Below are 26052 nucleotides of genomic sequence, written 5' to 3' on the forward strand. Positions count from 1 at the left end.
TAGGGTCGCTATGAGTTGGAATTGACTCAACAGCCAAGGGCTTGGCTTTTCTTTTTTTTTTTTTTTTTTTTTTGAGATGCTTTGGAAATGTTAAGCATCCATACACCTAATAGAATGAAAATGATGAGCAAGTTGTATGCAGTCAAAAACAGGCCACACAATGGCTAGAAATGAAAGCAGTGAGAAAGGAAGGTAGAAGTGGACACGTGAATAAGGAGGACATCATGGGTTTACACCTTGACCAGCGCGTCTAACATTCACTATTTTGGTGCTGAATGGCAACGGCTCATCTGCTATCACATGCTAACAGTAATTTTCCTTTTTCTGCCAATGTTATAGATTAAATTGTGCCTCCTCCCCCCAAAAAATGTGTGTTGGAATCCTAACCCCTATACCTGTGGATGTAACCCCATTTGTTGTTGTTGTGTGTGCCATCGAGTTGATTCCGACTCATAGAGACCCTATCAGACAGAGTAGAACTGCTCCATAGGGTTTCCTAGGCTGTCTTCTTTATGGAAGCAGATTACCAGGTATTCTCTCCCATTGAGCGGCTGGTGGGTTCAAACTGCTGACCTTTGGGTTAGCATCCTAGCACTTAACCACTGCACCACCAGGGCTCCTTAATCCCATTTAGGAGTAGGGTTTCTTTATCACCTTAATGAGGCCATGTCAGTGTAAGTGATAAGTGTAAGGTGGTGTCATGGACTCAATTGTGTCTCCCAAAATACCTGTCAACTTGGCTGGGTCATGATTCCCAGTATCGTATGACTGTGTACCATTTTGTAATATGATGTGATTTCCTTATGTGTTGTAAACTGTATCACTACGATGTAATAAGATGGATTAGTGGCAGTTATACTGATGAGGTCTACAAGATTAGATAGTGTCTTAAGCCAATCTCTTTTGAGATATAAAAGAGAGAAGTTAACAGAGACACATGGGAACCTCATACCACCAGGAAAGCAGTGCCAGGAGCAGAGTGCATCCTTTGGACCTTGAGGTTCCTGTGCTGAGATGCTCCCGGACCAAGGGAAAACTGATGACAAGGACCTTCCTCCAGAGCCGACAGAGAAAAAAAAGCATTCCCCTGGAGCTAACACCCTGAATTTGGACTCATAGTCTACTAGAAGGTGAGAGAATAAATTTTTCTTTGTTAAAGCCATTCACTTGTGGTATTTCTGTTATAGCAGCACTAGATGACCTAAGACAGGTGAGTCCTAAACCTAAACACTTTTGAGTTATAAAAAGAGCAGATCAGAAACAAAATGAAGCACTAATAGGGGGAGATAGATACCACATGAAGATCGACAAGGAAAACCAAGCCTACAGAAGCTGAAAAAGAAAAGGATTTTCTTCCAGAACCTATAGAGAGCCCTCCCCTATAGCTGTTGCACTGAATTTGGACTTTGAGCCTCCTAATCTTTAGGAAAATTAATTTCTGTTCTTTAAAGAGACCCACTTGTGGTATTTCTGTTCCAGCAGCACTAGATAACTGAGCATCTCTCTTTTTCCCTATGTGTGCACGCGTGTGGCATGCAGTAAACGATGGTGGCAGAGAGTGCGCCTGCAACAATAAGGTTGAGATTCATCGCATGTGTACTGACACCTCCAAACTCTTACCACCTTGAACCTGGCACCTATGCTTGTCTCCAAAGATGCCTGCCTGTCCTCAGTCTATCCTTCCTCCAACTCTCTACAGAGAGCTCTCAGATCACACTTGAACTTTCCCCTCTACTTGTCTCACTACCAATTCCTGCATCCACACAATCCTATAGGTGGTTCTCAAATGCCAGTGGGTCTAGAAACGCCCTAGGGAGCCCACTGGAAATGGAGATTTCCAATCCCCACCTTAGTCAGGGAGTTGTGTGTATAACAAGCAGCCAGAGAATTCTGATACAGGTCGTTCCCACAGCACCGCATTACCAACATCTGAACTCCTCCCAATGGTACAGCGGAATCCTGAACAGAAACATGCTGTCATGGATTGAATTGTGTCCCCCCAAAAATGTGTGTATCAACTTGGCTGGGTCATGACTTCCAGTACTGTATGATTGCATAATCTGATGTGATTTCCTTATGTGTTGTAAATTCCATCACTGTGATCTAATAAGATGGATTAGTGGCAGTTATACTGATGAGGCTTACAAGATTAGATAGTGTCTTAATCCAATCTCTTTTGAGATACAAAAGAAAGAAGTGAGCAGAGACACATGGGAACCTCACACCACCAAGAAAGTAGTGCCGGGAGGCAGAACGCATCCTTTGGACCTGACGTTCCTGGGCTGAGATGCTCCCAGACTAAGGGAAGATTGATTGATGACACAGACCTTCCTCCAGAGCCAACGGAGAAAGCATTCCTCTAGAGCTGCCACCCTGAATTTGGACTTGTAGCCTACTAGACTGTGAGAGAAGGGACTTCTCTTCGTTGAAGCCATCCACTTGTGGTATTTCTGTTAGAGCAGCACTAGATGACTAAGACCGAATTTGGTATTGAGAGCGGGGTGCTGCTCTAACAGATACCCAAAATGTGGACTCAGTTTTGAAACTGTGAATGCATAGAGGAGCGGCAGTGGCAGAGGACCAACAGCAGCAGAGAAGAGGCAGCAGCGGAGAACCAGCAGCAGCAGAACCAGGAGCCAACCCACAGAGTGAGAGAGCTGAGTGCCTGTGCGCAGGAGGCTTCCTGGCGGAGTGGGGTACCTCCCGGCACTTATCAGTGGAGCTACTGAGCTTTGGAACACTTGCCCCAGGGGGGCAGATGCGGGTGTGAGGCCTGAGGGCCGAGAGGCCACAGGAAGCAGAAGCTGAAGAGACAAGGAACACAAAAAGCCAAGCTGCCTCAGTCTCAAAACATATGGCCGTGACCTCTGGGGTTTCAAAGGGTGGAGCCATGGCCCCTGGTGTTTTTAAGGGTGGAGTTGTCACTCCAATGGACTAGAAGAATGGTGCCCCTAAAGCCAAGGGAGCAGAGTTGCTGTCCCAGTGGGCATGGAAGGCGGAGCTGAAGCCCAGGGCCGAGGGGCCTCCACTCAGAATCAGAGACTGTGGCCAATACCTAGAGTCTGGAGGGCAGGGCTATTGTGTGAATGGTCTAAGAGAACAGGATTATTTGCAAAGCCTTGAGGGCTGATGTAATGTGTTCTGCTAACTTGCTTGGTGCCTGTTATGCCTTCTTTCCCTGTAATTTCTCCCATTTGTAATGGAAATGTCTAGCTTGTGTGCCTGTTCTGCCACTGTACCTTTGGAAGCAGATAACTTGTATTCTAGGTTTCACAGATGAAGAGGAGGTTTTTGGATTTTGGACTTGGAGTTGATTTAAGACTTTTGCTATGATATGATGGGGTGAATATGTTTTGCATGTTGCAAGGATGTGATTTTGGGGGGCCAAAGGGTGGAATGTCATGGATTATGTCCCCCCAAAAATGTGTGTATCAATTTGGCTGGGTCATGATCCCCAGTATTCTGTGATTGTGTAATCTGATGTGATTTCCTTATGTGTTGTAAGTTCAATCACTATGATCTAATAAGATGGATTAGCAACAGTTACACTGATGAGGTTTACAAGATTAGATAGTGTCTTAATCCAATCTCTTTTGAGATATAAAAGAAAGAAGCGAGCAGAGACACATGGGAACCTCACACCACCAAGAAAGCAGTGCCGGGAGCAGAACGCATCCTTTGGACCTGAGTTTCCTGGGCTGAGATGCTCCCAGACCAAAGGAAGATTGATGACACAGAACTTCCTCCGGAGAAAGTGTTCCCCTGGAGCTGATGCCCTGAATTTGGACTTGTAGCCTACTGGACTGTGAGAGAATGGACTTCTCTTTGTTGAAGCCATCCACCTGTGGTACTTCTGTTGGAGCAGCACTAGATGACCAAGACACATGCTGAAGAATGGGTCAAAGAGCGTGCAGCGGGAAGAACAGCGTAGAGCACCGGGCTAGAGGTGAACAATGAACCAACACAGAGGACAGGATATGCAGTGAGGAGGTCTATGAACAGGCAGGAATCTATGAAGGTTCATCAAAATCTAAGTGAGATGGTTGAATGGAGCAGCGCCAATGACAGAAGGATAAAGAGGATGAGCTTCACAGCTGAGCAGATATGGGTTCAAAATCTGGCACTAACTTATTTCTATGATCTCAGAAATACTACGTCATGAAATCATTACTCTGAGCTTAAAGTTTCACATCTATAAGATCAGGATAATCTCTAACACATAAGGTCCTTGGGTGAGGCAAATGGTTTGCACTTAGCTACTAACTGAAAGTTTGGCAGTTTGAACCCACCCAGCGGGGCCACAGAAGAAAAGCTTGGTGATCTGCTTCCCTAAAGATTATAGCCAGGAAAACTCCATGGAGTTTGGTTCTACTCAACAACTCCATAGCAACCGCAAAGGACTATCTAACACACAGGGTCCTGAAGAGGATTTAATGAGATATTGAAACTACATAATTTGGAGCACACTGGGTGTGCTCAATAAGTGTATCATTATTTCAGACCAATAACAAAATAAAAGATGGGGTCAGGTTGACAGATTTTAAAAAGAGGTAATGCAAACTTCCTGCTTAATTCCATACACCCAGGGAGATTAAATAAGTGCCTCGATGCCAAAATTCACGGCATTTTGCCAAAAGGTGTGCCCTGCATTTGCCATATATATGCCAAATGTACCAGCGTTTGCAAATTAAGGTCAGGTCCATGGCAGCCCCAGACTACACTGACACCTCCCAGCTCCCATCACTGTGAACAGAGCATGGGGCATGGCCGGTCAAAGGGCAAACCACCCATCTGTATGAGATTCTATAGAGACAGCCTTACACTTAACTGGAAATCTCCTGCTTTAATTCTTTTTCATCTCACCTCATATTTACGGTTTCCAATTTTTGCAGAAGTGCTCCATGATAATGTTGGTGCACTTAATCTCCAACCTCAGCAACTAAATTTAATTACGGAGTTAACATTTCAACACGGAATACAGTATCTCTCGCAAAAGCTCTCTCAACGTTGATGAAAATGACCAGAATTGGTTCAGAAGCACAAGAGAGCTTGAAATGAGCTGAAGCCGATGAAATTCATGAGGACGGAAAGTGTGATTAATGTGGAGGTTATGCAATAAATAATCACGCTCAGTGCTACTCTCACCGTATGATCACGTATTCATGTTACACTTTCTTTGCAAAACAGGACCTATGGTTTACAAGATACAGAAGAGTTCTAATAATCTGCTTGCTTCCTACTGAAACATCAGACATTTGACCAACACTTTCAATCACTGAATCTTTTTTAAAAAACAGCTAGTAGTGATCAAAGCCACAGACTAGTTCAACACTTTGATTCCTACAGGAAGTAACTCTCCTATCTTTGAAAAATATTTACACGCTAGAGAAGGTCAATATGTAATTAGTCAGAATGCAGTGTTTATTAAATTCCTGAATCCTGCAGAGTTTATTTTTAAAACCACATGTGCTGAGTTTAACTAAACGTCATATGTAGGATTAACTTGACGGGACAAGAATATGTGCACTGTTATATATGCTTCCATGTGAGCCAGAGTTGTATTTATTGTTGTTGAGTGCCTTGGAGCAGATTCCAATTCATAGCAATCCCATGTGACAGACTACAACTGCCCCATAAGGTTTCCTAGGCTGTCATCTTTATGGAAGCAGATCACTAGGTCTTTTCTCCCATGGAGCTGCTGGGTGGGTTCAAACCGCAGACCTTTCAGTAAGCAGCCAAGCACATAACCATTGTGCCACCAGGTCAAATTATCTGAGATGCAGCCATGGATGTGATCACTATTGATCTATAACTTTTAGGATACTAAAAATGATTTTTTTTTTTAGTAGAACTTATACATAGCTGCTGACTGAAGATCATCACATTAGTAATGGATACCATTAAATCAGTCGTCTTGTGTCCATGTGGTTAGAAACATGAAGAAATACATGGGTTTAATAGACATTGCATATACATCTTTGTGTGGTCTTTAAAAAACACTTTGGAGAAAATACAGATAAATTGAAGAACTGTAGGGAGAGCTGCCGTGTTAACAGTAACAGCCACATCTTTTATGGTGGAAAAACAGATAGCTATGAAGCGAGGGCATTTCATCATTAGAAGGTGATTAAAAAAAAAAAAAAAGAAGGACAAGGTTATGGGTCTTCTCACTAAACGTCATTATATAGTGATCTGTGTCCCCCAGAGAGGTATGCTGAGGTCCAAATCCCCACCCAGTACTATTGAACCTGACCTTGTTTGGAAACAGAGTCTTTGGAAGATTTTATCAATTAACATGAGGTCAAAGTACAGTAGGGTGGGTCCTAACACCACAGGTGTCCTTCTAAAAGAGGAGAAGAGACAGAGACAGGCAGAGGGATGAGGGTCAGGAGATGATGTATCTACAAGCTTGAGAGGCTAAGCAATAAGAAAACAATCTTCCCCTACAGTCTTTGGAACACGCCCTGCAGATAACCAGAATTTGGACTAGCTTCCAGAATTGTGAGGCAATACATTTATGTTCTTTAAATCCACCCAGTTTGTGGCATTTTGTTATGTCAGCCTTTGAAAACTAATGCAGGGTCCATCTGATGCCATATACCACATCACAGAAGGCTTCTATTCTGCTATGATACAGGAGACCTGGCTAAGAACCTTGGTACCTATGACATTATGTATGCATCGGTTACCTGTAATCATACCACTTTCGCTTCCATTTTAGAAAGAATAACGGATCTCAAGTGATAACTTGAAATAGTCACTATTTTGTTTTAAAAAATTATCTAAAAAATAGTAAAACATTGTATTTTTGGTGTCAAGAAATCTCTATTCAGATCCTCATTTTTTCTTCGAACAAATATGCCAGGCATGAGTCTGTTGTTGTCGTTAGCTGTCATGAAGTCAATTCCTACTCATGGCGACCCCATGTGTGCAGGACAGAACAGCTCCGTAGCGATTTCAAGGCTGTGACCTTTCGGGAGCAGATCTCCAGGCCTGTCTTCTGAGGCACGTCTGGGTGGGTTCGAACCGTCAACCTTTAGGCTAATAGGTGAGTGCTCAACCATTTGTGCATGGGTCTAGGTGCTGGGAATGCATCAAAAATCTACTTAGACAAAAATCCCTGCCCTTGCGGACTTTGCATCTAGTGGAGAAAACAGTCACCAAAACGAACAAGTAGATTACATAGCCCACGCTTACTGCAGTAAAGGCAGTGGAGAAAAATAATGCAGGAATAGAAAATGGGGTGTGTAGATAAGTAGGGTCATCAAAGACAGCCTCACTGACAAGGTGGCATACGAGCCAAGACATGAAGGAGGTGAGGAAGCAAGTCCTATGCATTCGGGCACAGCGGTGGGGGAAGAAGACGGAGTGTTTGAAGCCAAAAGAAATAGCAAAGGCAAAGACCCTGAGCTAGAAGCATGATCTAAGACAAGCAAGGAGTAAATGTCACTGGAGCAAAGTGAGCTAGAGGGAAGAATCCTAGGAGATGTGAGAGAGGCAGGGCGTGGCAGTTGGTACACCATGGAATGCCTTGGCAGCCACTGGAAGGACTTTGACTTTGATTAGTGTAGTAATAGCATTGCACTTAATATTTGCATAAGATTTCACTGGCTATTTTTTGGCAACAATCTTTATGGTCATTTGTTAGGGACTGAATTATGTCCTCGCAAAGTATGTGTTGAACTCTCAACCCCTGTACCTGTAAAAATGACCCTGTTTGGAAACAGGTTTTTCTTTTGTTATGTTAATGGGTCTTACTAGAATAAATTGGGTCCTAAATCTAATCACTTCTGAATGATGAACAGAGAAGAATAGACACAGACACACACACGGGGGGAACAGGAAAGAGACAGATGCATCTATAAGCCCAGGAACTCCAAGGATTGCCAGCAGCTACTAACCTATTGCCGTCTAGTCAATTCCGACTCACAGCGACCCTACAGGACAGAGTAGAACTGCCCCATAGGGTTTCCAAGGAGCTGCTGGTGGCTTCGAACTGCCAGCCTTTTGGTTAGCAGCCGAGTTCTTAACTACTGCACCACCCAGAAGCTACTAGAAGGTGAAATAGACCAGGAAGGACCTTCCTTTAGAGCTGTACCCAGAATTCCAACTTCTAGCCTCCTGCGATATGAGAAAATAAATCTCCGTTCTTTAAAGTCACCATCTATGATGTTTCTGTTACGGCAGCATTAGGACCTAAGGCATAACTTCTTGACCGTTGTGCTGTGCAAGTCACAACCTTTCCTTGTCTCAAGTTGGGAGGATTGACTATAACCAACACTTCACTGTATAAACTCGGGCCCCCTTTTCGGCTCCCCTTGGCCACGCTTCCATCGGAGCAGCTATTTACTTCATCACAGCTAGCAGTTCTCACACCTGTATCTATCTCCACCTGATTCTGAGTTCTTGGACATGAGGCAATGCCCCTCTTCATTTTGAAACACAGAACCTCAGATCATGTCTAGCATGTACTTTGGAGGGCTCATCAAAGATGTTAATCATGAAGTATTGAAAATACATGATTAATAAAAGAGCTATAAAACAGAACTCTGTTTCAGTTATCAGAATTCACATGTTAATACACTACTTGTAGAAAGTAGCAATCTACAGGCTAGTCTTTCTTCCTAAATCACTCCAAGTGGAACTTTTAGTCAGACTTATTAGCTATCATTTTCCATTGTGAAAATATAATCAGCAGGCTTGGACCAGACCTGGAACTGTTTGGGCAACTATTAAATTAAAATTATTTTTTTCTTAATTATGTGGGTAAAACTTATGAGTAAAATAGTCCATAAAATGTTGTGAAACTTAGCATTTGGAAAGTCTCAGAATGTACTGTTGTTGTTTTAATCACACTTGGGTTGATTCTGTTTATGCTTTAGCATGCCATTTGAAGAACCTATCTAATGTGTCTTCAGACGTATCCACAGGATACTAAATCCTTGAATAAAAAATAAAACTTAAAAAAAGAGTTCTCTTTTTCCTTCCTATAGTATACATTTATGTTATGAGATGTGGGGTACTGGGCAATGGCACCATCTGGTTAACTTTCATTTAAAAAAAAAAGATCTTTATTTAGATCACATGCATATGGAGTGTCCGATGGTTTCAAGGGTTCGTATCACTTAAACTCAGAAAGTGTCAGGGTCTGGACACTATATTCCTAAAGTAAAGCTTCACAGTCATTTACCCTCATATTTAAGGCAGTGCTATTCAATAACAGGCCATATGGAAAACACTTCCAAATGTCAAATTTCTCTGAAATCATTATTCTCAATCTATACCACTAGACATTTAATTGCTTCCTTGAAAATAAAAGGATTTCTCAGCCTTAATATGATTAACACACCCATTTAACGTCTAACTTAGTAAGATGTGCCCCATTGTATATGCAAGCTTTCCTTTGTTAGCTTCTTTAAAATGAAATCTATCCATGGCTAAGTAATTAAAATATTGAAACACCAGAAGCTATGCTTTTAATAAAAATAAGCCATTTCTGTAAATCAACTTGGTCATGATTTGCACTTAGTATCTGAGTTACAAAGTCATTCAAATTTCAAATAGTCATCATCCTGCAGAAATTGTATCTTGTGATTGTCATCAATAGCTAGAAAATCATTCTCTGTTGCTATTATTATCCATTTGAAAACACTCTAACATTATAGATAAAAACCTAACTACTTTCTGAGGCTTTCCATTTTACTTTACTTACAGCTCTACAATAGACACCTACCTTACAAATATATAACAATCCAATATACAATTCACATAGAGAGACTGTTGTTCTGTTGAATCACCAGCTTTCTGAAACCAATCAGTTTCTCTCATCTGTTGAACATCACAAATATTTTCTGAACTACAGTGGCAGCACAAGTGAAATCTATGAAGTCATCGTCAATTTTGGTCAATGACACTCAAATAACAGCACTCTGGAAACACTTGGATGGTAAAGGTTTCCTATAATTACAGGCTGTTTGCATCCCATTTACACCTGCACCATTTAGAATGATGCAAACATGTAATTACTGTATTCTAGTTCTAATATCAAGCTAATCATTGAGGACCCAATAATTTCTCTAAGAAAGAGAATGGAATGCAACAACTTAACTGTCCAATATATTGAATCTCCACAGTTACTTTACATACAGACACTGGCTGGGTGATTTTTATGCCTTCACATTTTCTGAGTAATTTCTTTCTGGGCAGAGTTACTAATTTAATTATACATGGAAGAATTTTTTTTTAAAAAAAAACAAAACACAATTTCCAAATCAACTCTTTTCACTGCATTATAAATGGCTGCTTAACCACGAATAATTATAACTTTGGCAAAAATCTAAAGTGTGAATCTAAGGCACACCAAATTTTACTAAAAACAATAATTAAGCAGTTACAATGGTGAGTCGATAAAACCGGCCATTCTTGATCCTTACAACTGGTTTCTGTTCCGTACGTTGTCTTACACTTTCAATATTTAATTCACTCAACAGAGTAACACGACAACTGTGAGACCAGAAATAAACACTTACCTAGTTTGCTACACAGAACTCAACCGGCAGTTTTAAAACTTTAGCTAACAGCATCACAAAAACAACATTAACAACAAAAGCATTTAAAATAAATAAATACGTTTCATTTTCACTTGTTTCTTTTACCTTTGCTGTACCGTTTGCCAATAAATGGTCCTGAAATACTTCAAAACTGTGTTCTAGGCAAACAAGTCGACTAGTCACAAAGATGAAGCGTTACTTTTCCCTCCCTCCGAGCAAGCAGTTCCAATCGCTCTACCCACCTGCTCCTCCCTCCCAGCACCGCGGCTAAAAAGAACCACAGATGCGCTCAAAAATCACGAAGGGAGAGAAGGCTCAATCTAGAAAAAGCCAAGACACTGAATTATCAGTTTAATTTCTGCTTTCCTCGCAAACAGTTTAAGAGAAAGCAAAGCAAGAGGCATCGGAGTTACCACTAGCCTAGCGGTTGCGTTCTTAAGAGAGAAAAGAATAGAGTTCAGCCAGGCACAAAGGTCTCCATGGCAACAGTGAATTTAGACCCCCATCAGCATTATTTATGCAACATTTCATCACAAAAGGACCCTCCCACTAGCCTGCCTAGCAAATTCGAGTTTCCTAATCTTCCATGCCGCCTTTGCCAGGAATTTGTATCTGAAGGATCTGCATCTCAACATGAAAAAATCTTAGAGAATCGTAAAACGATTCTCCAACTGAATCTAGACTTTGTTTTTCTTGAATTCAAAGCCAAGAGAGAGATTCAAGACTATTTAGAGTTCATATTCAAAGAGGGTTTAGTTTTTATTTCCAAGATGGACAGTTGGTCAACAAACCTAAGTATATTCAAATTATTTCACTTTTTAAAAAATGAGACTGCAATTGAAAAGAAGTATAAAATGTAGTAAAAGCTAACGAAACCAAAAGGTTCACAGAAAATAGAACTTGTTCAGGAGCTGAATTTAAAGCTAAATTTTATATACAGATGCCTACCCCCACCTACACCCAGATATTATAGGACTTCAAAGATCTCATTTTAGTCTTTTATCTAATTCTTTGATTTTAGACAAAACTTCCCAAATCATAAATTCTGCAAAATATATTAACTTTTAATTCACTAAATTTTTTTTTATTGAACTGTATGACAAATGAGTCCCGGGTCCACATTTTATAGCTAGATGTCCTGGGGCATATTATTCAAAACAGATAACACCCCAATGCAATTAAAACCAAACCAAACCCATTGCCACTGAGTGGATTCTGACTCATAGTGACCCTACCGGACAGAGTAGAACTGTCCCACAGGATTTCCAATGAGTGGCTGGCTGGTGTATTCAAACTGCCTACCTTTTAATTAGCAGCCAAGTTCTTAACCACTGTGCCACTAGGGTTCCCCAGTGCAATTAAGTAGTCGTTATTACTTAAGATGTTACATGCAAAAGTACGCTTTTCAATTGTAAATAATACACAAATATAAATTTTTTAGGACAATATTTGATGATGTTGAAAGGAAAAAATACTACTCTTCGTTTGAAAAGATTTGTATTTAGTATTAACTCAAATAAGAACTAAACAAAGTGACTTTTAAAAATTAGACTGATTATAAAATAAGCTTATTATAAAAAAATTCAAGCAGTACATACTACTTATAAGGTGAAGAGTACTGTTTATTCCACACACTCAATCCTCAACCTCAATCCCATCCTCCTTTTAATATATCATTATAATATTATTTAATATATATTATTTGTCCATTCCTAAATCATTCAGCTTGATTTAGGTCTTGACTGACATTTAAGACAACTGATTGACTTTAAGATAATTTTGCAAGAAAGGTTCATGAACAGGTGCCTGTATTTCTTGCGAGTACATATATATATGAGATTCTCTGTTGCCTGCCATAAAGACAAAAGTCCCTGTCATGTAACCTGTGGGGGCTTTATCCATCTGAAATGACATGTGCATAGTGCCTCCGAAAGCAAAGCTCACCTTGCCTTCTCTACAAAGGTGCTCCTTATAATTCTGTAACTCACCGCCCTGCTTAGATGGTTATACAATGTTTGCATCACAAATTTTTCCCCTCCAAATTCGGAATATAGCATTCAGATGCCTTTTGACACTGAAAACTGAAGGACAGAATTAAAAAGCTAGCCTGATAATTTTCCCCATTGTAAGGAAATTACTTTCCCAGGAGAGAATTATTCTAAGAATAATAGCAGTCTGTTAGTTAGCTTTCAGTTGCCACTCTTCAATTTCTATTGCTGTCTTTTTTAGTTGCCTTTACTTCACTTTTTGTTTTATTTCTTCATACCAGTCATCTTTTTTCTGCACTACCTCTTCTGCTTTTTGATGCTTCTAATGTTTTCAGAATATCAGCAATAAAGAAATTAAAATACCAATACTATCGATAATGTGACCCAAAAACAAATATGTAAGCATAAATCTACTAACAAATCTCTCTTGGAAGAAGTACAGCCAGAAAGTTCCTTAGAAGCAAGGAGGGCGAGACTATGTCTCACATGCTTTGGACATTTTATCAGGAGGGACCAGTCCCTGGAGGAGGACATCATGCTTGGTAGAGTAGATGGTCAGTGAAAAAGAGGAAGACCCTCAAGGAGATGGACTGACAGTGGCTGCAACAACGGGCTCAAACAGAGCAACAATTCTGAGGACGGTGTGGGACTGAGCAGTGTTTCATTCTATTGTACGTAGGGTCTCTATGAGTGGAACCGACCCAAAGGCACCTAACAATGATGTTGTTTCCTTTCAGCAATGGTTCTACTTTTCCTATTTTTCCAGGAGCTTTGTCAGCTCACTGTTATTTTTGTGCCTTCTTTCTCGTATCGTCTCTTGACATCGTTTTTTTTCAAAACGTTACATTTCTTCATAATTAATTTTTCATAATATTAAATTTCTTTAAATAGTTCATATTCTTTTATAAAGAAGAATACAGCTAAATTTCTCTTATATTACCTGGAGGTAACTTTTTGTTTTTGAGTTACACTGTTTCTAACTTTTGTATAATACCATTGTGTTACATGTTTCCCTTTTCAATTTCGTTTCTTTTTTCTGATAGTATCTACCGTCTTACATTTAAACCTTTCTGTTTATGACTTGTTTTTGAACTGAAGCAAACTTATCCTGACCTGGCATTTGCTTAACGACAGATTGGAGGGGAGGGGTGCTGAGTATCAGGGAAGTGAAGACAGCTGGCCACTGAAAATGCAGTTGTGCCAGTCCCTCCCCTACACCACTCCACTAGTCTCCTGTTGGAGCTAGCTGTCTGCAGGGCTCTCTGCCTCTCCTGTTCCCCTTGTGTCCGTATTCTGGTGAAGTACTCTGGGTCATGACCATGTCTTCCATCCTTCTTCTTCTTCTTTTTAAAATGGAATCTGGACATTGTATGATTTCTGAAAACAGATGTTTAAACTGCATACCTCATTTATATGCATTTGTGGCTGACTCTGTTCCTAGTATTACTATCACCAGAATTTTATTCTCTCTCTCTTTTCTTACTTTTTGGTTCATTTTAGTGTTTCCTGGTAAGAAGCAGAATGAACTCAACATCATGGGATGTTCATATCAGTGGTTTAGACTAAATCCTAATGAGGTATAAAAATTGTTTGACAAAAGTCAACAGTCGTTATTGATTTTAAAAAAAAGTCTTTGCCAACTAGGAATAAAGAGGAAAAACCTTAATTTGACAAAGCATAACTACCTTAAATACACCTAAAAATTTAACCATAGTTAAATATTGAAAACTTCCTCTTTAAATATAAATTATATAAAAACTTTTGTTATCATCGTTTCCATTTAACACTATTGGATGCCTTAGGCAATGAAATGAACAAAAAGTCAATGTACAAAATCATCAATTGTATTTCTTCATACCAGCAATAAAATTAAAATACCAATACTAATGATAATATCATCCATAAACAACAGACACCTAGGCATAAATCTACAAAAATGGTGCAAGACTTCCTCACTAAACACCACACAACACTAGAAGCTAAAACCAAACCAAACCCGTTGCCGTGGACTCAATTCCGACTCACAGTGACCCTACAGGACAGAGTAGAACTGTTCATAGGGTTTCCAGGGAGCAGCTGGTGGATTTGAACTGCTGACCTTTGGTTAGCAGACAAACTCTTAACCACGGCTGCCACCAAGGCTTCTAGAAACTAAAGCAGACCTAAATGATTGGAAGAAATACCACGTTTATGTATTGGAAGATTTAATAATAAAAAGATTTCAATCTTCCCAGATAAACTGATAGATTTAACACAATTTCAACCAAAGCTCTAGTATATGTTTTTTGTTTGTTTTTTGTGGATGAAGATTCATGGAGAGGCTGAGATAATATATAACTCAAATCCGTTGCTGCCAAGTCTATTTCGACTCGTAGTGACCCTATAAGACAGAGTAGAATTGCCCACAGGGTTTTCAGAGTGGCTGGTGGATTCGAACTGCCGACCTTTCAGTTAGCAGCCGAGTGATCAACCCTTGCGCCACCAGGGACCCCTATAGAATGTGTATATTATGGTATATTTACACAATGAAAGGAAAATAAACAATCAACTCCATGCAATATTATGGATGAGTTTTCACACACATAATAAGGAATAAGCTGTACTTGATAACACAGGTATTTTTCTGTCTGTATACTAGAAAAATAAAGCCCGAAATTATTTTCAATCCTGAGTTTTTGGAAGACGTACAGGTATACATGTATGAAAACAAGAACGTTATCAACTTACTAAATGTCCTTGAGTCTTAAAAAATACCACTGTAATTTCAGAGGTTTCTAGTAATATCCTTGTCAATTTCCAAGGAGCAGCTGGTGGATTCGAATGCAAACCTTTTGGTTAGAAGTCGTAGATTGCTATAGCTCTTAACTACTGTGCCACCAGGGTTCCAAAAGAAAAGAAAATCATTTTAAATCTTAAAAAATAACATTTGAGTCTTACACTATTTGGTGTATTATCATTAATCTTAAAACAATTCACTCTGTTGTAGCCTTTTTGGACAAATAATCTGAATTCTTGGTCAGAAAAGAATAAAAACTACATTTTAATGCCCTGACCACTTTTATTTTTTTTATTGTTGTAATTAAATGAAGTTCACATTTCAAGTTAGTCTCCCATACAGAAATTTTTTTTTTTTAACGCACATTGTTATGAGACCCCAACCACTCACCCTATTTTGCAACAGCACACTCCTCCCCTCTGCCCCTGATTCCCCATGAACATTCAACCAGCTCCTAACTCTCTCTGCCCTCCCATCTCGCCTCTGGACAGAAGCTGCCCCTTTGGTCTCTTGTATCTACTTGGCTAAGAGGCACATTCTTCACGAGTATCACTTTATAGCCTACAGTCCAGTCCAAGCCCTGTCTGAAGAGTTGGCCTCAGAAATTGTTTTAGTTCTGGGCTGATAGAGAGTCCAGGGGCCATGCTCTCTGGGGTGCCTCCAGTCTTAGTCAGACCATTAAGTCTGGTCTTCTAACTAGAATTTGAGTACCGTGACCACTTGTATCTATAACTGGCAATACAATGGAAGAAAGAGTTGCACTAACATAGGAAAGATTTAACATTATGAATAACTGAGAGATTTGGTAGTGATTTCCAAATAAATTTAATATGTGAACATTATATTTTAACGTTATTGTAATAAAACCTGATCTTTATAAGAGATTTTTAAAGACCCAACTCTTTCCCGCAATTCTGGCTTTTCCTTTTCTAAGAATCAGCAGTCCAGTATAAAACTCTGTAATTCTATTTATTATCATTACAGACTCTAAGGTATAAAATTACCATTGATTGACAGCCAAATTACTGAGGCTGCCCTCTAAGGGGACTGCTGCAGCTCCAGCACTAAGATTCTTTTGGAACAGTTGTAAGGAGTAATATTTTTAGGGGCAGCGCAGCTTTTCATTTGTAGTTTAGCAGTTATTTCTGCTGTCCACGGCCAAAAGGGACTGCAGGAGACAGTAAAGGCAAGAAGAGGAGAAAGAGGAAGGAAGCTAAACAAACAATGCTGGACTTGTGCCTAGGGCCCTGGGAAGTGACAGCCACTCAGATGAAAGTGAAACCCCCATGCTAACTGTTCCCACCATAAACTCTTGCAGCCTGGTGTCAAACACACTCGAAAATAGAAAGCTTGGTACTAAGACACTTGAAATACATGTCATAAGATACTAGCTTGTATGCATGAATCAGTGCAAATTTGAGCCCGGTAAGTGGAGTGTAGCCCAGACTATATCCTATTAATATATATTTTGGTTATTATTAGCCCTGTCTTGCTATAAACCTCTTAGGTGGGAGCTTTCACACTGCAGAAGCCACAAGCCTTCCTTCACTCTATGCCTCAAACTAAAAGCTCATGCAATACCAGCTTAAGAAGACAAAATCATTTCAGGGGCAACTCTCTCTCTCCTGGCATGAAATTAATTTCATTGTATTCAGAGCGCCCTTGGTTTCTCAAACAGGATGTGGACTTGACCATCCTGTTATTAGCTCAGCAAAGCCCCTGGCGTTCCTAATTGCAAATTTTCAGTCCGGAAATACACATGAATTTATTTGACGTAAACAAAGCTTGAAGGTGGGAATCGCCAGGCTTCAAAGACATGATTGCAATGGCTGCAAGAGACTGAATTTAGAACACAATTTTTAAAATACATTAAGTAATTAGAAGTAAAGAAACACATAGCTACATGGAGTCCTTGCAAATGCTTCCTAAAATGCCAATGCACCAGTTTTTGCTATGAAGATCCACACTTTCTACATAATATTAATGATAACAAATGCAGAATTCATTCTCATTTTTAAAGCACTCTCTCTCTCACACTCACACACACACACACACACACACACACACTCAATCGCACACACGCACGCAGACCCGCCTTGGCAGAATGCAAAATGTTAAATTACAGAGGAGTGTTCCCTTATGGCAGAAGTCGGGCCATTACTGTTTATTACTGAATTCAAAGTGTCTATCATATTTTACCCTTTTCTATATCTCAAGCACATATTTAAGGCAAGACCTTCTAAGAAATAACTCAATTGATCTGACGACTTAGAATATTACATCTTAATCTCCTAGCATTAAGAGTGACACCCCTTTCTTTTTTGCCTAAGTAACACATGTCGGTATTTTATATCCTTTAACATTTTTGTAAAATGGTGATCATGAGTGATACTCTGTCAAAACAGAGTGGGCCTTGTTTCTTTGGCTGGACTTAGGTATTATGTCATTGCCCTCCGCTAGGGCACCTAAAGAATACCAATAGAAAACGCACATGACTGAGCATTTTAAGTTCTTCCCACAACGTGTTTGGCTAAGAGACTAGCCAGAGAGATGACTTTAAAACTATTTCACTGCAAACATGGAAGCAACCAAAATGATATCATTTTCTTAGAAATCATTTGTAGATACACACACACACACACACACACACAACGTTTCAAAGAAATTGGAGAGGTGCATTTAAAACAAGTATGAGTGAATTCTTGAAAACATACCACATTTAAATAGATCAATCATAGCCGTATAAATCTTTGGCTATAATTATTCTCTTTGAGATATATTATCCATGGCTATTATCATATGTTCTTATGTTTAGCCTGGAGAATTTGCTCCTCTCAAGATTTAACTTGTGCCTTGGGAAGTTAGGATACAGAGAATAATGGCTGCTGGCACTCTGTCAGGGAGATGGAGGATTGTAAGTGGACTAATATCCCCTTGGTGGCACAAACAGTTAATGCACTCAGTCCACCCAGATGTGCCTTGAAAGAAAGGACTGATGATCTGCTTCTAAACAATCAGTCACTGAAAACAGTATGGAGCACAGTTCTACTCTGACGCCCATAGGGTTGCTATGAGTCCTTGCTGGCTTGCCAGCTACTGTTTTTTGTTTTAAAAAACAGGCTAAATATGACAACATTCCTATAATTCCGTAACTCTAATGTTCTCTTTGTGGTTTTTGTTTGTCGGCATTTTTTTATACTATCATTTTAAAAACACACTAAATAGTTACCGATAGCCTTATTTAGATAATTGGTCAGCAATCTTTTGTCAACTTTTTCCTTTAAATGTCTGAGAATAGTCTCTGAGTTCATTATGTTTCCTTAGGCGGGGCTGGGTGGGTAAGCAAGGGGTCATGGGGTTAACCTATATAAGGTATTATGGATTGAACTGTGTCCCCGAAAAGGTTGTGTTCAAGTCCTAACCCCTGTACTTGTAAACATGATGTTGTTAGGAAATAGTTTTCTTCTGTTATGTTAATGAGGCCAATGCAGAGTAGGGTGGATCCTAAACCTAATCCCTTCTAAGTAGAGATTTCTAAAAAGCAGAACAGACACAGGCACATACAGGGGGAAGACATCACAGATGCACCCCTAAGCAGCAAAGGAACACCAAGGATTGCAGGCAGTCACCAGAAACTACGAGAGCGGCCCAGAGAAGGGATCAACACGGCAGACACCCTGATTTGGACTTTAGCCTCCAGAACTGTGAGAAAAAAAAAAATCTGTTCTTTAAAGCCACCCACTTACTGTATTTCTGTTATAGCAGCACTAGGAAGGGAAGACACAGGCCAAATTGAACTCTAATGAACAGACTTTGCTTGTAGATATTTTAGCATTGGATATTAAATGGTTGTGAATCACAACAGACTCGGTGATTTACTATTTGCCAAAACATTACATTATCTTTTGAGAATTTTGAAGACTTTTCTGGAAGACATTTTGAATACACCTCTCTCCTTCTGAACAGTTCCCATATTCTGGTATCTTAAAAATGTGAAAATGACTTAACACTTTTGTGACCCAATTATTTTTTTCCCTTTTAATCTTTGGTTGAAACTATGTGTTTTTAGTAATGGAGGGCATGCTGAATCACTGAGTGTATCTGATTTTTTGGTAGGTAATATATGTTTTGTTTTATGTCTCTTTCCACAAACCATACCCTTGGATTCCAGAAGTAAATATGTATACCCCTGTGAACACGAATTCGACCCCCAGAGTCCAAAGGTACATAAGTGTACCTAATAAAAAATTTCAAAGTTCATGTTTTTCCTACCAAAAATTCAATGATTCAGCACCACCTCATATGATACCCCATAAAAACAGTAATTTGCGGCACATACCCGTTTTTTCTGTTTCAACTTGCTATACAGGGCCCTGCCTGCTGGCAACACATGTATCAGTGGGACCCAGGAACTTCCCAATGAACCCCAAAGGTACAAAAAGTAAGTGGCAGCTGTATATACCACCTGTCCTGCAAGGGTTAAGTTGTCCTAAAATCAATATTGCATTATCTCAAATAAGTGTTTGCTGAGATGTCGATATGCTTTGCTTACAGCACTTTGAAGCTCCTAAACGTGGAGGTTGCCCTTTCCAAAGCTGCAGTCCATCTGGAATGAAATGATTCCTAGGCAACTGCAAACCTTCTCACACCATCTGATGGGCTGGATGAAAAGTTAAGGCTCACTTAGCTCTGTCAATTTACACAATGTTCCCTATTTCTTGCTGTAAGTGTATAATTTGGTCTCAGGAAAAATGCGCTTTCCTTAATTCACAAATGAACACCCTGGACTTAGGAATATTAAAAATAATAATAATCATAACAAGAAGAAGAGCTGTTATTTTTTTTGAGCAGGTAACTCACCATCGAATAACAAAATAATTCACTTCCCCACCTGTCTTAGTCATCTAGTGCTGCTATAACAGAAATACCACCAGTTGATGGCTTTAACAAAGAGAAATTTATTTTCTCACAGTCTAGTAGGCTACAAGTCCAAATTTAGGGCATTGGCTCCAGGGGAAGGTTTTCTCTCTCTCTTGGCTCTGGAGGAAGGTCCTTGTCATCAATCCTCCCCTGGACTAGGAACTTCTCTGCACAGAAACCCCGGGTCCAAAGGATGTGCTCTGCTCCTGGCACTGATTTCTTGGTGGTATGACGTCCCCCACTCTTTGCTTGCTTCCCTTTTCTTTCATCTCTTGTAAGATAAAAGGTGGTGCAGGCCACACCTTAGTAAGGGTGATATAATCCCACCCTAATCCTCTTTAACATAAAATTACAATCGCAAAATGGAGAACAACCACACAAAACTGGGAATCATGGCCTAACCAAGCTGACACATGTTTTGGGGGGACATAATTCAATCCATGACACCATGGCGTATGGCCTTTGGCCATATCCTCATTGGGTAAGAACTATCCGTGTTTTTTGTTGTATCCTAAAAGCAGCTTAGGCATAAACACTGGAATTTCACCATTGTTTCTGCCCACACCTAAATGGAGCAAGTTATTATCTTATTTTGTAGAAGAGGAAACAGCTTTGGAGAGATGAAATAATTTGCGTCAAATCCACAGATTTTAAATGGTGGAAACTGTATTTGAATTGAAGCATTTTGACTTCTAAACTTGTATTCTTAACCACTAACCAGTTGCCTTCAAATCAATTCTGACTCATGGTGACCCCATAGTGCCAGAATTGTGTTCTACAGGCTTCTCAACGGCTAATGTTTCAGAAGTAGAACACCGGGCCTCTCTTCCAATGCACTTCTGAATGGACTTAAACCTCTAAGTTTTCGGTTAGCAGCCAAGCATGTCAACCTTTTGAAGCACCCAGGGACTCGTCTTAACCAGTAGAGAAACCTACAATCATTTACAAAGTTCTAGATTTTGTTTCTAGGAGTCACACTTAACCAACACCCCAACATCATTGCCTTATAGGGTTTGTGTAACATTGAAGAATCAGATTCTCTACCCTTCTCCTCCTTCCAAAGAAGAAAGTTCTGATGAGGAGAAATTCCAGCCCCCTAGGAATCAGTCCAGCTCCTAGGTGATCCAGCAACCCAGGGCTTTCTCTCATCCTATCCACCTACTACAGGAATCCTTCACCAACTTTGGTTTTGCCAACCATTTTAAAGGTAATAAGGTTGATATTAAGGAGCCCTGATGGTGCAATGGTTAAGCATTCGGCTGTTAACCTAAAGGTTGGCGGTTTGAATCCACCTAGTGGCTCCACAAGAGAAAGACCTGGCAATCTGCTTCTGTAAACATTTCAGCCTAGAAAACCCTATGGGGCAGTTCTACTCTGTCGCATGGGGTCGCTATGAGTCACAATTGACCCAATGGCACTCAACAACAACAACAAAGTTGATACTGTGAGTAGAATTTTCAAAATCCTTTATCTTTTACATTTAAATTGTTTGGTTGCACCTCTTTTAATAAAGGAAATTTTTTTTTCATTTTTCTCTTCATTATGAGAAGGTTTGCAAGTTAAGGAAATATCTTTTGAAAGTGTCTCTTCATATGGCTTGAACACCAACAGCTGAACAACATATCCTTGGTCACCAAGATAATTTATGAAATACCTGGGATGTAACCAAAACATTTGATTAAGTGCAAAGTGTAAAACTTTCATATTCATTAAGGCCTGGCTCAAAAACATCAAAAGGAAGTACAGTGTCCATAACAACAACAAATATGTATCAGAGAATCAGCTTTCACAGATCAGGATGCCACTGCAAGGTTTCCTGAAAAAACTGAAAGAAGAAAAGAGCATTAATGGAGAAAAGTTCACTATCATAGAAAGTTTTATCTCTGAGCAGTATGATTTGTTTTGGAAGCATGCATCTTCTAGAATGTTTTTCGTTTACTTTTCTAATGTTGTGTGCAATTTTTCATTAACCCCATCCTATATGAAATCTTGATCCTGACAACAGTAGTTTTTTACCAAATACAGTACTTTTTTTCTCAAATGTGACATTCATCCTTGGCTGGCAAAGGATGTCAGTATCTTTTTTGTTTTTATTTGTTTTGGTAGTTCCTGAAGTCCAAAAAGATGGTAACCTCTACTTATCCATGAGTTTGATGTGGTCAAAGGTGAGACTTATGCCTGGGAATGCAACTGAGTGAAGAGATAGAGTCAAGTGAACAGGGATTCATACACTATAGTCTAGACTTTCCACTGGGGTTCAAAGGTTTATTATTTTGATGATGAGAAATGGCCAATGAATATGGCTATCGAGTTTCGTGAGAGTCTTATTGCATACCCCAGAACCTTAAAGGCATAATCTTCTCTTCTGATCTAAATATTCTACTGCTTGAGTCAAATGCTGAGAAATTCCAAGGTTAAGAAGTGGCTCAAAAATTCACCAGTGTACCTACTTCCATGCAGAAATTATTGAACAATATCATTAATATCACACACAAGTAAAATTTTACTGAAGATCATTCAAAAGCAGCTGCAACAGTGTATCGCAGGGAACTGCCAGAAATTCAAGCCAGATTCAGAAGAGGATGCGGATATCATTGCTGATGTCAGATGGATCCCGGATGAAAGCAGAGAATACCAGAAAGATGTTTACCCGTGTTTTATTGACTATGCAAAGGCATTCAACTATGTGGATCATAACAAATTATGGAGAACATTGTGAGGACTGGGAATTCCAGAACACTTAATTGTGCTCATGAGGAACCTGTACATAGACAAAGAGGCAGTCATTTGAATAGAACAAGACGATACTGAGTGGTTTAAAATCAGGAAAGGTGTGCATCAGGATTCTATCCTTTTACCATACCTATTCAATTTGTGCATTGAGCAAATAATCTGAGAAATTGGACTATATGAAGAAGAATGGGGCATCAGGATTCGAGGAAGATTCATTAACAACATATGATATGCAGATGACACAACCTTGCTTGCTGAAAGTGAAGAGGACTTGAAGCACTTACTGATGAAGATCAGTATGGATTACACCTCAACATAAAAGAAAACAAAAATCCCCACAACTGGACCAATTATCAACATCATGATAAACAGAGAAAAGATTGAAGTTGTTAAGGATTTCATTTTACTTGGATCCACAATCAACACCCATGGAAGCAGCAGTCAAGAAATCAGATGACGCATCGCACTGGGCAAATCTGCTGCAAAAGACCTCTTTAAACTGTTGAAAATCAAAGATGTCACCTTGAAGACTAAGGTGTGCTTGACCCCAACCATGGTATTTTCAATCAGCTCATATGCATGCGAAAGCTGGTTGATGGATAAGAAGACCGAAGAAGAAATGACACCTTTGAATTGTGTGTTAGTGAAGAATACTGAATATACCACGGACTGCCAAAAGAAAGAACAAATCTGTCTTAGAAAAAGTACAACCAGAATGCTCCTTAGAAGCAAGGATGGCGAGACTACATCTCACATACTTTGGACATATTGTACGGAGGGATCAGTCCCTGGAGAAGGACATTATGCTTGGTAAAGCAGAGGGTCAGCAAAGAAAAGGAAGATCCTCAGTGAGATGGACTGACACATTGGCTGCAACAATGGGCTTAAGCATAACAATGATTGTGAGGATGGCGCAGGACTGGGCCGTGTTTCCTTCTGTTGTACATAGGGTCACTATGAGTCGGAACCGACTCGATGGCACCTAACAACAACCACCACCTACTTCCAGAATATCCCAAATATTGGAGAACATGGAACCACAGTTGGTTTTTATCCAGTTCTGAAGCACAGATATAAATATGGATCTGAATTTAGATGATCTGTTATTAAAATATGACTCCAACTTCCACACTCCCATCCATCATCTATGTTTTCCTCCTCTGACACTGTCGCATGTCCCAGACAACCACTTAGGTAGTTACCTGTTTACAGGGTTACATATCTGGTGGTGGTGGTGGTGGTTGTTAGGTGCTGTCAAGTTTATTCCCACTCATATCCACCCTCCCTGACAGAGTAGAACTGCCCTCTCGGGTTTTATAGGCTGCAATCTTTAAGGGAGCAGATGGCCAGGTATTTCCCTCTCAGAGTGGTCGGGTAGGTTAAAACCACCAACCTTTCGGTTAGCAGCCAAGCGTTTGATCTTTGTGCCACCAAGGCTCCTTAGGGTGACATATATATGTTAATATGTCGAATGTACGGGCACATTGTTTTTGTATCGGCATGTGAAAAACATTTGCTGACATCTGAATTTTATGCGCTACTTGAGGCATACTAAAAAAATCTATGTGTAATATATAAACAAAAAGTTTATAGATGTATTATGCATAATAATATATTACACTACTTTATAGATACATCATGCATAGTATGTGTTTTGTTTTGTTGCATAGACTAATATGCCAACAAGTGAACCAATACACACGGCATGCCCAGCTTTTAAAATGAAGACTAGCCCAGGAAATTATATTTCAAAAATTATTAGGCAGAACATTTCCAGACCATGATGTTGGTCATGAAATGTTTGATCTGGAAAGAAATGTCAGCAATTAGCTCAGCAGTAATCGCACAGAAGTTGGAAGGTAATGAGAGTATTGGTGGTAAAAATTACAGTAAGACCAACACGTACGCAGGCGTTGTGAATTCAGCCTTGAGTGCTTGTCTACTGGTGAGATGGGAAGCCCAAAGATAAACAGCTGAATTAACAGGAATGATTTTAAGGAATACTAGATCTAACAACAACTGCAATTTAAGTTGTTTCAAGCAGCAAGGACATTTTTTATGAGTGATGCACTCTATTAGTAGAACCACCCACAGATGTAGAAATATTTCAGAATGCCTCATTTCTGAAATGAAAGGAGGACTGAGGAATGTGTGAATATGTATTTGTATTGATATATGTACGAAGAAGAAAACACAGGCACGCATTTTCACATACACCTAATGTGGATCGCTGGAGGATGATAGGAAAGCTGTTACCACAATGATTTGTTTCTTTCTTCCATTGAAAAAGATTTTTTTTTTTTCTGTTTATGGCCTAGTTTAAATGATCAGATCCCTCCTCCCATTACGTACATTCTTTATTATGTTGCTATGGAAAATGGTATATTACTAGACATGCATTTTAATTTTTGTCCAAAAATTTTTCCTGAAAGGAAGAGTCATCATATTAAGTCATAAGTAATTGCAACAGATTTAATTCAGGTCATTTCAAATAACAAGGAAATCTCCAAATTCTACCATGTTTTCTCGGAAAATCCCTAATCATTGTAAATGTATTGAAATTATTTTATTAGACTCAGTTGTTAATATTTTATTGTTCACATCTCACACACTCATCCCGATTTTAATAAAGCATTATTTTCTAAATGAAAAAATACATCATAATGATAACATAAAACATATGTAATGCTTTATAGATTACAAAATGGTTTTACATAAATTATCACTTGATCTTCTTAATAATTCTTCAAGTAGGTATTAATATGCACAACCCAAAAGACATTGTGAATTTAATAACAGGAAGCTAATCTGTATCAAAATTCTTATTTGGGAAGTTAAATTACCAAGCTAATTACAAAAAATACTCAGGCACATATTAAAATATACTTAGGTACTGCTCATTAAAGACAGCACTTAGATGGGACTGTGTTGCAAAATATTCAAATGAAGCCTCCAAACCTCACTCTCCCAGAACTCTGGGGAGTTTCCTGAAGGGGGAAAGGTGAACCCTCCCCAATGCCCTTTGTTCCCAAGCTCAGGCAGGCTGTGATCATTAATAATAAAGGCACGCAAAGCACTAAGAGAT

At 39.4% G+C, this 26052-nt stretch overlaps 1 protein-coding gene across 2 annotated transcripts in view; it reads right to left on the reverse strand.

The window, feature by feature from the left end:
* Positions 1-26052, reverse strand: part of CTNND2 (catenin delta 2) — a 993502-nt gene that overhangs the window by 799406 nt on the left and 168044 nt on the right. Inside the window, exon 1 of one of the 2 annotated variants that reach the window (XM_004380287.3) lies at positions 10667-11013. The exons of the other annotated variant lie outside the window; for it this stretch is intronic. The gene's annotated coding sequence lies outside the window, so the exon portion shown is untranslated. Of the gene's footprint in view, positions 1-10666; positions 11014-26052 lie in introns of those variants that run through there. 2 annotated transcript variants of the gene reach the window in all.

This window comes from Trichechus manatus, unplaced genomic scaffold (genome assembly GCF_000243295.1).
Source record: "Trichechus manatus latirostris isolate Lorelei unplaced genomic scaffold, TriManLat1.0 scaffold00072, whole genome shotgun sequence".
Taxonomy (NCBI): domain Eukaryota; kingdom Metazoa; phylum Chordata; class Mammalia; order Sirenia; family Trichechidae; genus Trichechus; species Trichechus manatus.